Below are 12,303 nucleotides of genomic sequence, written 5' to 3' on the forward strand. Positions count from 1 at the left end.
CCTGGTGCTGTGAGTTATGGAGGCTTCTGAGGACTCTTGCCGTAGATGAAGTTAGTTTTTCTTTTTTCCCACTGCAGTTCTAAGATTTGCTTTCTTGGATTTGCTACATCAGTTATTCCTCATTCATTTTTCCTCCAACTACCAAAATCTGGAGTTGTCTTCTCTCCTACTCCCCCATTTTTGGGGTCTATGTCTTTCTTAAAAAATCCTTTTGTGTAGTTTTAGAGGAGAAATAGGAAGAAGCAAAAATAAATATGCATGTGGCCAATCCACCATTTTTACTTACAAGTAAAAATCATTTTATATTTGCCTTTTATCCAGATTCCTATTACAAGAGCTATGATAACATCTGCTTGAAACGTCTTCAGCTGTGGTGGTCCTGGAGGAGAGAAATGACATACTCTATGGTAGCAATTTCCAATAAGGCTGATCTTTGAAAAGTGTAGTAAAAACAGTGATCAGTTACTGAATTACCATAATAGGTCAAATGCTGCCTTGGCTGACCTACATATATTCTATCTAGTCCTCTGCAAGCTCATTTTATTTCTTTGTTTGTTTTATTGTACGTGGAAGATCAGAGATAGAGTTTAAAAGGAATTCGTCCAGAATGCTCAGTCGGTAAGGAGTGAGCTGGGTTGAAATCCAGAACCTGATTCAGAGACTTTCGCTTGTATTCCATTTGACTTTTCTATTTGTTAATTAATGTACCTTGTAGACAAGTAAATAAAAAAGTGCATTAGTAGAAGTGATGAGAGAGAGATGGATCTCAGCAACTTCTTTTTTTTTTTTTTTAAGACTTATTTATTTATTTGAGAGAGAGACAGAGAGAGAATGTGAGGATGGGGGAGAGGCAGGGGGAGAGGAGAGAGACTCCAGCCCAGGGTTCCATTCCAGGACCCTGAGATCATGATATGAGCTGAAATCAAGAGTTAGATGTTTAACTGACTGAGCCACCCAGGTGCCCTTCAAATCAGCAATTTCTTGATGATCCATGTGGCACCATGTCATGATTAGAATGAGGAAAAAGGATGATGATTCCTTCCATCAGTACCCTCTTTCTTGCTCTGTTTCTGTTATACTGAACCAATCCTAAAGCCAACACTGAATTACAGTTCTTCAGTGACAGATGGACTTTAGAGGAAAAACCCATAAAACTAGTTGTTTTTAAGCATCCATATAACTGGTTGGTTTTCCCTGAAGCTCTTGAGGATGAAACCAGCACTTGCTGATTACTTCAATGAGAACAAATGAACTTTATGTTTAATAGACTGTGGACAGCATGACCACTATGTGGCCTGATTCAATTACGAACAGAATTAAACCTCAGCTTCCTTTGCTGAGTGTTAACAAAGGTCAACAGTTGGCTATCTAAAGGACATCTCGAACTCAACATATCTGATACTGTCCTTGTAATCTCTTCTAAACCTGCTCCCCTCTGTTTCTCCCACCTTCATGGCACAGGCGGTATCTCCCTGCTGTAAAAACCAGGAAACTAAGAATGATCTTTGAAATACTCCCATTTGTTATTTTTCCACATCAGATCCATAAACACATGTTCCAAATTTGATTATTCATTAAATATTCTTCTCTACTGCCAACCTCCTGACATAAGCTCTCCTCCATTCTTACCTACATTTGACTGTAACTAGTTTACCAGCATCTTATCATGGTTCCCTCTCGTTCACATTTTTTCTCCTGTAGCAAGACAACTCTGATGTCTTTCCACAACTTTTAACATAAAAATCAGATTCTTTAAGAGCCAATATGGCTCTGCTGACTCTGTCACCTGCTTATCTTTCAGGATCTCATGTTTTCTACTTTCTTTGCTTTTTGTCTGTCAGGTATGGAAATGTGCTAGTTCCTTCTCACCACAGGGCCTTTAAACATGCTGTTCCCACATTTTGGGGAGCTCTCATCCAAATGCTTTGTCTAATTAACCCTACTTTTCCTTTAGACAACAGTTCAAAGCTTGTTTTCTCAGAGAGAATTTCCTTGACGTCTTAGTTTGCTTGTAATAAGATCTCATAGAAAATTTGTTTTTCTTCAGAGCATCCATCTGCATGAGAGATAATCACCTATCTCTTGTTATGATTATTTGACTCACCTCTCTCACCAGCCAATGAAGGTAGAATGCTTATTCACCATTATATCTCTATAGGTGAGGATGGTGTCTAGCACATAATAAATGCTTAATAAATAAGAACTGTGGAGTCCATGAGAGGTAAGACTGAGCAGAATTCCTTTATCCCACTGGCAATCCAGTACCATTAGGTGCTCAATGACTATGTGCTCAAATGCACGAGTGAGTGAAAGACTGAATGAAAGAACAAAATGTTTTGTTAAAGATAAGGTGGCGGCATGTAGGGAAGCATCAGTTCAGTGGAGGGAAGAAGGGAGGGCAGTGAGGATGCCTCCCCAGAGGCCAAGATAACCAAGCTAAAGAGCAGCGTGAGTTCCTAACCTGGTGCATAGGGTAGTGTGAACAAAGAGAAGAGGAGGCCTGGCCTAGGAGGGAAATCCTAAACATTTCAGCCTGGTTAGGAAGTAAGATATGAGAAAGGAAGGTATTTATGAGCCTGCTCCAAAGAAGACTCAGAAGAAATGTGAAATAATCCTCCACGAGTAGATCTGACAACAGCAAGGATGAGTCAGAAAGAAAACAGGCCAGAGGAACTTCCTCTTTGCACAAGGCATGGATCACACGCATTCGAGCTCCACCAGCTCCTGGGTGTTTGATCAACGTAGAGCTTCAGCTCGGGGAGAAAGGAGCCAAGGCCAGTGCTCAGATGAGGGGGGCACTGTAACTGAGCTAAAGCGATTAGTCTCAATGGATAAATATGAATGGGCTGTAGAAACAACAGGCCTTAGACTTACCAAATCAAGACACAAAAACCTGGTGCCAAAATAGCATAGGGATTTAATACCCATTTCTGCCCAGACAGTCAAAACAAGAGCTGGGAAACATATTTCTCTTGCACTCCTGAGAATTTGCTGGGACTCCAATTACCATTAAAATTGCCCTCCACAGACCCTGAGAGGCCCAGCGTGGACCTCCCATGCACACAGACCGAGGCAGCCTGGCATCCCCACTCTCCCCACCCATCCACTTCTCCCCACTCCTGCTTGCTGGGGTGTGGGGCCACCATCCACGCGGCCAAAGGCACCAACAAGTCACGACCACAACACCTGGTGCTGCTTCATGCTCACGCACACGCTCACAATTCTTTCCAATTCTATGTGTTTTCTGTCTTACTCATTATTCATGTGGACTTATGCTTCTTTAATTTCTACAAGAACTCATCTTTGCCCGGCAGAAGCTCATGTTCTTCCCATTTTCTGTCATTGCTCACCTGTTACTCTTTCTAATCAATTCCTCCTTATTTAATCCCATTGACCACCACAAAGGCTGTCCCCCACTGACCTCATATCTGTTACCGGCATCCTGGTCCCCAGGGCACCTCTGCTCCGGTTGGTCCCAAAGAACCTTACTCTGTCTTTCTCACTCTGTCTTTCTCACTCTGCCTTGCCTTCGGCCAATGAATACTGAGTCCTTAGGCTTTCCCTGCCCATGCTTGCAATCATGTGCAATGTCAAGAAAGGCCAGATGTCTAGAATCTGGCATGACTGATGTTTTAGGTGAAGTCTTCTGAATGCAGAGGTTCCACAAATACCTTAGGACTCTCTGCCAGTGACAGAGATAATCAGAGGGTATTGTCAGTTAAAGTTGAGATCTGGAAGATTTTTCTCAATAGAGACTCATCCCCTGGAGCCATGTAAATACCTTGACTTTTTTTTTTTATTTTATAAATTTTATAAATTTTATTTTATGTTATATTACTCACCATACAATACATCATTAGTTTTTGATGTAGTGATCCATGCTTCATTGTTTTCATATAACACCCAGTGCTCCATGCAGTACATGCCCTCCTTAATACCCATCACCAGGCTAATCCATCCCTCCGCCCCCCTCCCCTCTAACACCCTCAGTTTGTTTCTCAGAGTCCATGGTCTCTCATGGTTCGTCTCCCCCTCTGATTTCCACCCCTTCATTTTTCCCTTCATTCTCCTAATGTCCTCCAAGCTATTCCTTATGTTCCACAAATAAGTGAAACCATATGATAATTGACTTTCTCTGCTTGACTCATTTCACTTAGCATAATCTCCTCCAGTCCCATCCATGTTGATGTAAATTTGGGTACTCATCCTTTCTGATGGCTGAGTAATATTCCATTGTATATATGGACCACATCTTCTTTATCCATTCATCTGTTGAAGGGCATCTCAGCTCTTTCCAAACTTTGGCTATTGTGGACATTGCTGCTATGAATATTGGGGTGTATATGGCCCTTCTTTTCACTACATCTGTGTCTTTGGGGTAAATACCCAGTAGTGCAATTGCTGGGTCATAGGGGAGCTCTATTTTTAATTTTTTGAGGCACCTTCACACTGTTTTCCAAAGTGGCTGTACCAGCTTGCATTCCCACCAACAGTGTAGGAGGGTTCCCTTTTCTCCACAACCTCTCCAACATTTGTTTCTTGCCTTGTCAGTTTTTGCCATTCTAACTGAACACCTTGACTTTTAAAGCTAGAGGTGTATTGAAAGAAAATTGCCTACATTTATTGCCAAATTTCAGGGTGTGTGTGTTTGTGTGTGTGTGTGTGTGTCTTTGTTAGCTCAGGCTGCTATAACAAACACCACAGACTGAGTAGTCTGAATAAACAACATATTTCTGTCACAAGTTTGGAGGCTGGAAGTTTGGGATCAGAGTGCCAGCCTGGTGGGGTTCTGGTGGAGACAGATGGCCATCTTCTTGCGTTATCTTCACATGGGGGTGGGGGAAAGACAGAATCTCGCTCATGTCTCTTCTTACAAAGGCACTAATCCCATTCATGGGGCTCTGCTCCATGACCCCATCACTTCTCTGGGGCTATCACATTGGTGATGGGGCAGAGTGTATAGATGTGATTTCGGGTGAAGGTACAAACATTCAGTCCATAGAAGTGTGTGTATGCATGAGTGAGGTTTATTTTTCTGAGGATGGGTTCGAATCTTTTACCAACCCAACCATCAAAGCGTGTGATACAAAAAGCCCTAGACGTGGATCCATTTCTCCACCTCTTGCCATCTCCCAAACTCAGGAAAGTTCAATAACCTCTTTTCATACCTAAGCTCAGCAGGCTTCTCCACAAAATGTCAGGGCAGTGTCTGCTCGTCCTGTAATAGGTGGAGCATCATGTCCTGCATCCCTGCATCTGAATGCCGAGACTGTTGAGGTCTGGAACTGAGGCGTTCATGGGGACCTGGTGGTGAGTGATGGCACTGAGTGCTGAGGAGTATTTTGATCGTGGCTTATATTATTAGGAGAAACATTCTCTTCTCCTATACTGTTTAAAACAATGATATGATCTTCACATATTACCCAGACCCTACAATCAAACTTATAAATGTAGCTGTCTATGTCTTGCTTTTACTGATTTTCTGGTTTTAAAATAACCCTGAATAATTTTGATTGAACATAAAAAGCATCGACCTCAATGCTTTCTTATGTCGGAACAAGCACTAAGTCCATATTTAATTTTACATTTGCAAAGAATTTGAATAAAACAAAACAAAACCGTGTTCAAATCCCATCATTTCACAAAGAAGAGCCAGGGCCACAGACCACAGCGCATGAAGTAAGTGAAATTATACAGAAAAGGAATGATGGAATCAGAATTGAAAAACCTTGATCCTCAGAGCCAGGCCAATGTTCCTTTCTTTAACACTCTGTTTCCTCCCAATTTTTAACCGTATATGCTACAAATAAAGAAGATTGGATGAAAACACATAAACATCAGTAATTTAAGTCCCCCCACTTAAAAGTACAATAAACCAATGGTTCAGGAGCAAGACCATACAATTTACTTTCATGAGAACTTTCCTGACCTATCTGAAATTTTAGCATAGTTTCTCCACACATTTTCACCACATTTCAGGCCATCATCCAGAATCACTTGTACAACTACAGCAGCCTTTCAAAGGGTCTCCTTGGAATTTAGCAGACACAGTATGAGACTTCCCAACTTCAAAATCACCCATGCTTTTCTGTCTCCTTGGAACAAAGCCCAGACCTTTGTATCTACCTGCCGGGTACAGTGCTATGTGACTTTGTCTTCCTCTCAGTCTACTCGAACATTATGCTCCCTTTTGCTGTCTTGTCTCTATGCAAACTTGACTGTTTTCAGTTCCTTCCCCATGCCTGCTGTCCACTGGCTGCTTCCTGGAAGGTTCTGCGACATGTGACTTCCTCCTGCGGGTTCTTACAGAGGGCTGGATGGAACACCTCTCTCCGACACTCTTCTAGAATCCTCTAGTGTCTTCCGACCACTTCATGTGGTTGGGCATCTATGCTCTACTCTCTGCCACTGTTTGCTTGGCATTTGATTTTTACTCTCTCCCCTAAGTCCTAGAAGGTGGGATCAAGAATGTTTTCATATTCTCAGGGCCTAGGAAGGCACTTGATGCACAGTTGGGATTCGAAGACTATTTCCTGGCTAAACTTCTGTTGATGCACAGTTGGGATTCGAAGACTATTTCCTGGCTAACCTTCTGTCTTACCCTGGTCAGCCTTTGTTGACTGTGACTGACAGGTTTCTTGGCATCAGATTCTCAAGCCAGTTCCACGACAGATTTGCCGTCTCTATTGTGTTAACCCAGCATCTGACCCCTCCCTGCCCACCTCTGCCTTCACCTTAGTTTGATTTACTAGGTTTTGTCATTTATCCACAACTTCTACGATGCTTGACCTTGCCCACTCCTCTCTTCATCTTTGCTTTTCTTGTAGGACCTACTGTGAGGGGGACCTTGCCCATGTTTCCCCAAGACAAGGCCCTGGGTACCACTCCTCCTCCTGGGTTACCAGCCCTTCCCTTCTTTCCTTGAATCTCTGCTCTGTTTCCTGACAGCTAGGTGAGGCTCTGGTAACTACTTAAGATTCCCTTGGCCAAGAAAGATTAACTTATGGAAAGTTCCCAGCTTGAGGCTGAGCTACCCAAGCTCTAAATGGGGAAATTTTGGTGGATGTTAAAACATTTTAACCTGTATCCTGGATATCCAAGCACTGTCCATCAAAGAAGATTGCTCCTGAGTTAGGAGAACGGGGTAAAAGGTGAGGGACATACGAAATATTGTGACATCTAAAAACAGTAACTACCATGTGCTTTACACATAGCATCTCATTTCCTCCTCACCACAGCCTCACAGTGTAAGGATTATTATTCTCATTTTATAGCCTCTCATGCTTAGGAAGAGGATGGGACTGTGCCAAGATTGCATTTCCAGTGAGAGGCAGAACTGGCAAACTCATGCCTGCCTCGTTCAAACACATACCTTCCCACCTATAAAAGTCAGTGGTAGAAGGACACAGAGGCCTCAGGCCCATGGCCACCAACATGACTGGCTCCCATTCCTGTTCCAGGGCATAACAGTGGGCCAGCCTCATCTGTTAGTGATGGAGTGAGTGCAAATTAAAGTCCTGGTGGAAATAAAACCGTTCTAACAAAACCAAGTATCAGGGAGGCTATGAAGCAGTGACATCCCTATCAGCTGGTGGGGTGTAGACTGGTACAATCGTGCTAGAAGGCTTTCTGGAACTGTCTAGAAAGCTAAATGAGGCAACTCCTAGTCTAGGGACCTGCCCTAGAAACACTTGTTCATGAGCCAAGAAAACATGAACAGAGACGTTTACACAATCTCTGATAGAATATTGCATAAACGCATTGTGAGATGGTCACAAAATAGGAATACTGGGTACATCATATGGACCTTAGCCACACACATCAACACAGATGAAGCTCAAAAACACCATATCTAGTGAAAAAAGGCATCTTGCAGTATAACATAAACAGTATAATCAACTTAAGAATATGTAAATCTAAACAATATATCAACTAAGCAGATAGATGACAGATAATAAGTTCATGAAGGAAACAGGAATTAAAATACAATCCATCGGGAAGACAGTGTCACTGGGAAGTGGCAGCTGGATGCTTCAAAATCATTGGTCATGTTTCTTTTCTCAAACTTCATGTTGGCTATTTCTCAAGCATGGGTGTTTATGTTTCCTGTTGTCCTTAAATAATATATAGTACCTTTTTGTGCATGTTATAGTCTATATTAAAAAGTACAAAACTGCAAGAATGTTTTGAAATTTCAGGAGTGTGTATTATAGACAATATTACATAATTTATGCCACTGGGGAATACATTGCCTGGCCTTGCGTTTCCATGATTTATAACATTCTGACCAACTCAGTCAGCTGATAAAGTCTAGAGAGTCTTCGGTTCTATTAAAAATGGTGAGAAACCCAATTCCATCACATTAGATGACTGGGAAGGTTAGCCTCCCCCTCTGCTGGAAGTCAGAGAACCACAGATTCAGAACAAATCTTAGCGTTTATCTAGGTCAAGATGACATGTAATATTGGGAAAAGTAGCCCTATTTCCTTGCTTTTAATGCACCTCTAATGATATGCTCTTTGACTTGTGTATTGAATATGCTCAGAGATGAACGCATGCTACCTGAATTCATTTCCTCGACAATCATTAACTCACTGCCTACTATGTGCTTGTCATGGCAGTCAGGCAGTAGGGAACCCGGGCGGTGGGGGATAGGATGTGGTTCAGTCCTTGAGGAGACCGCCCTGCAGTGGGGTAGGCGGGCCACACAACCGAAATATAACAGCATGGGTAAACGATCTGTTGGAGAGAAGTGTCTCTCCCAGCACAAAGGGTGAGCACCTGGTCCAACAGGGAGGATGAAGGCAGACTTCCTGGAGAGGGAAGTAGTGACCTGGATCCTAAGGAGGAAAGATGAGGAGCAGCCCCCCAGGAGAAGTTGGGTGAAAGGGGCCTTTCAGGAAAGGGACTGATCATGAAAAGGAAATATGTCAAGAGCCACAGCATAACATGTCCAGGAAATGCCAACTTCTCTGATCTTGCTGGACACCCTATTATTTTGACAATGATGACAACAAAAGAGAGAATCTTAGAAGGATTTCTGACGTTGATTTTTGTCTGAGTTTCTAAGAACCACACCTGGGAACCCCTGGCTAGACCCCGGGAAGCGATTCACATCCTGGTCTGCCACCTACACGCTGTGTGTCTTTGGACAAGTCCCTTGAGAGAGGCTGACTGTCCTTTCTTCATGCCTGCCCCCCACCCCAAGCCCCTCCTGGGCATCTGGCCCAGGGAAGATGGGCCGTGAATTTGCAGTGGGGTAAATGACATAAGCCCTTTAGCTGGTACAACGTGCAGCGTGAGGATTCCCATAGCCAAATGGGATGCTGGGGCCAGTCCACGTCTAGTGACAGTGACCACAGCACGAGAAATGCCATTGCCTGAATGTGACCTAAATACTTCCTGCCGTTAAGCCCTAGGAACAAGAAAAGCACTTACCTCCACACAGAACATCCACAGTGGGATGGCGGAGGGCCGGCTCCCTCTCCTCCCACATCACAGCCATTCGGACGTGGTGGTGACAGTGAACTCTGCCAGCACGCTAAGTCGTCCCGGGCTGGTTTGCCTGCTGGACTTGACTTGTTCAAATCAATTAACTCCAGCTGAGAGTTCTCTTTGCCCTGTCACCTTCATGCTGAATAATATCGAGGGTCTTTGTCCTGAACAGTTGGTGTTCCTGGCTCCCTTTTATCTCAAATCTGAGTTTTTGCAAGACTCTTAACTATTACTATTTTGGTAAGAAAACGCACCCGAAATAACTCCATGGAGACCTAAATTAGTATGCTTACTGTTTGCCAGACACTGTACCAAGAGATCTGCAGATATTATCTTTTTAAGATCTTCACAAAGATCTTATGAGCTAGTTGTCATTAACCACATCACAAAATGAAATGATTGTGTCCCAGAGAGCTTGAGTACTCTGCTCAAAGTCATAAGATCTCCAAAGAGGGGAGCAGAGGTTCAAACCAGGTAAAGTAACTAGTACTCAGAGTGTTCTTCAGTGTCCATTGGGCCTCCAAACTGCAGGGAGCATTGGTGGTTAACAAGGTAACAGATGCCAACCCCCTGGGAATCAGGATACGTCACTCTTGGCTTTGTAACCTGTTTCTAGCAGGAAAACCCTAAAGTGATTCTGATAGACACGCTTTGTCCCCATTGTGTTGTTCCAGTGGCAAAGACATCTTCCCGGGGTGAGGGGACCCCACCGGGGCCCCCACAGGGCCATCTACCCTTGAGGGGCTCCTGGGGGCAAGGTGGTGCTCTGTGTGTCCAGCCACACCGTTGACGGGCCTGGAGAAGCAAAGTAGGGTGGAGGCTTCCTGGACTGCTCCAACTAGGTCTGTTGTTTTCCCACCCGTCCTGAGGCTTCAGCAGCAGGCCTCATGGAGACTGAATGCATCTCTGAGGCTCTGCCTGCCTCTTTGCAATTTTTTAAGTTCGCACTCAGCAATATAAACTCATTTTGATGGGGACCCACAGTAAGGAAACTGTGACACTTTAACCCATTGCACACAAATGCAAACCAAAGCTTCCTACGTATGCACACAATCCTCTGACTCATTCTAATGTCTTCTCTTTCTCCCATTTCTTTCTATTGTACTCTATTTTATTTCATTTTGCGAGAATTCTGGTGACAACTCAGTAAACTGATTTCATGGCCCACTGGATCAAGGCCTAAAGTTTGGAGAAGACTGCTCTAGAATAACTCAGAAGCCCCTGAATCTTTATGGTAGTCTAGAGAAATCTCCATCCACACTGAAGGTGAGCAGAACTTGCAGGCTTTGTCAGGGGCCCCTCCTCTTGCTCCCTTTCCCTGCTACAGATCTCCGCAGAGAGCATGGTGGGCCACCTTGTCTGTATGCACGTCCTTCCCCTCCTTAGACTGACTTCCTTCAGAGCAGAGCCCGGACCTTGTTCTTTTTACCATATCCCATCCCTGGCCCAGTTGTGCAACACAACAGGGATTCAACATGGCTTTGCTGAGTGAATGAATATACAGCCTCCCCTCTGGGCTGCTATATTGTGAGTGGGAGGGGTGGGGGTCTTTTACAGAAAACAACATGAAAAGTGTATCTGTCTCATACTCTATTTAAACCTCCACCCTTAGCACAGTAACCCAAACCCTTCCTTGCTTCATTTTACTCTATAGAAATGATCAACATCTAATATTATGTATAATTTTATTTACTATTTTGTTTATTAGCTGTCTTCTTCCATAGAATATAAGCTTTGAGAAGTCAGGGATTTTAATGTCTTTTTTTTTTTTTTTATTACTCAATGGTGCCTGGAACATACTAGGTGCTCAGTTAATATTTGCTGATGAGCCCCCACCAACTCTGCCTTCCAAGTAGCAGTGCTATTCAATAGGCATTAGTAATGGCCATTTCAGATTCCAGCAAATTCTTGACCTATATTCTTTTGGGAAACTGAAGCCAGGATTAGAATGAGATGTGTGCTAATAATAGGAATCTTCTTTAACAAATATTCTCTTAATATTTGTCCCGTATTTTCTAGGGGACTGCTATTTGAAAGAAGGGCACAGTAACATTAATGAAAGCATTAGAATAAAAGAGTGAGAGCTCACATTTAAGTGGCATTTCAGAGTTCTCCCATGCTTTTAGATGTGACTGATCAGTACAGATGCCATATATTTCTTATGATAAATTCCTTCCTCTCCCATCCTTCCTCCGTCCATTATTCTTCCTCTCCTTTTTATACACCACTCACTCCACACCATACATTGAACAACTTAAAGAGCTCGCAGTGTAATGGGATAGAAATGCAAGTGCATAGCACCGTGTGGTAAGAGCTGTATGGGCAGATAAAAGGTTAAAGATTGAGCCTGCTACTTAGAAAATGAAAGGCTCTGTGTAAATACCAAACTATTTTCATTTGGTTTTCAGGCTGGTTGGGCCTTAGAGCCCAGGAGACAGCCAAGAAAAGAGACAGGAATGCTTTCATAAGGTTTATCGATGTGCATATCCAATGCGGCATTTAAGGTTGTAATCATTTAGAAAATAAAAACAAACATCTGCATTCTTCTCCTTCAAGCAGAAGTACCCAAGTGTGGAATATGCCAGATGATGCTGTTACTTTATTCAGTTGATCAAATGGTTTGATCAATAGGTTGAAGATTGAAAAAAAGAAATCAATACACACAGGGAGAATTTAAAACTCTGTTTATATAATCAATTGATTAGGGGGATTGATTTGAAAGGTACAAGCACAAGGAAAGGGCTTAAAACTAAAGCAGGAGAAAAGCATTTTGTGTCTTGCAGTGAAGAAAGATAAATATAAACTGGG

The sequence above is a fragment of the Eumetopias jubatus genome, unplaced genomic scaffold (genome assembly GCF_037043125.1).
Source record: "Eumetopias jubatus isolate StellerSeaLion01/CBP00866 unplaced genomic scaffold, mEumJub1_p1.0 scaffold_9, whole genome shotgun sequence".
Classification (NCBI taxonomy): Eukaryota; Metazoa; Chordata; class Mammalia; order Carnivora; family Otariidae; genus Eumetopias; species Eumetopias jubatus.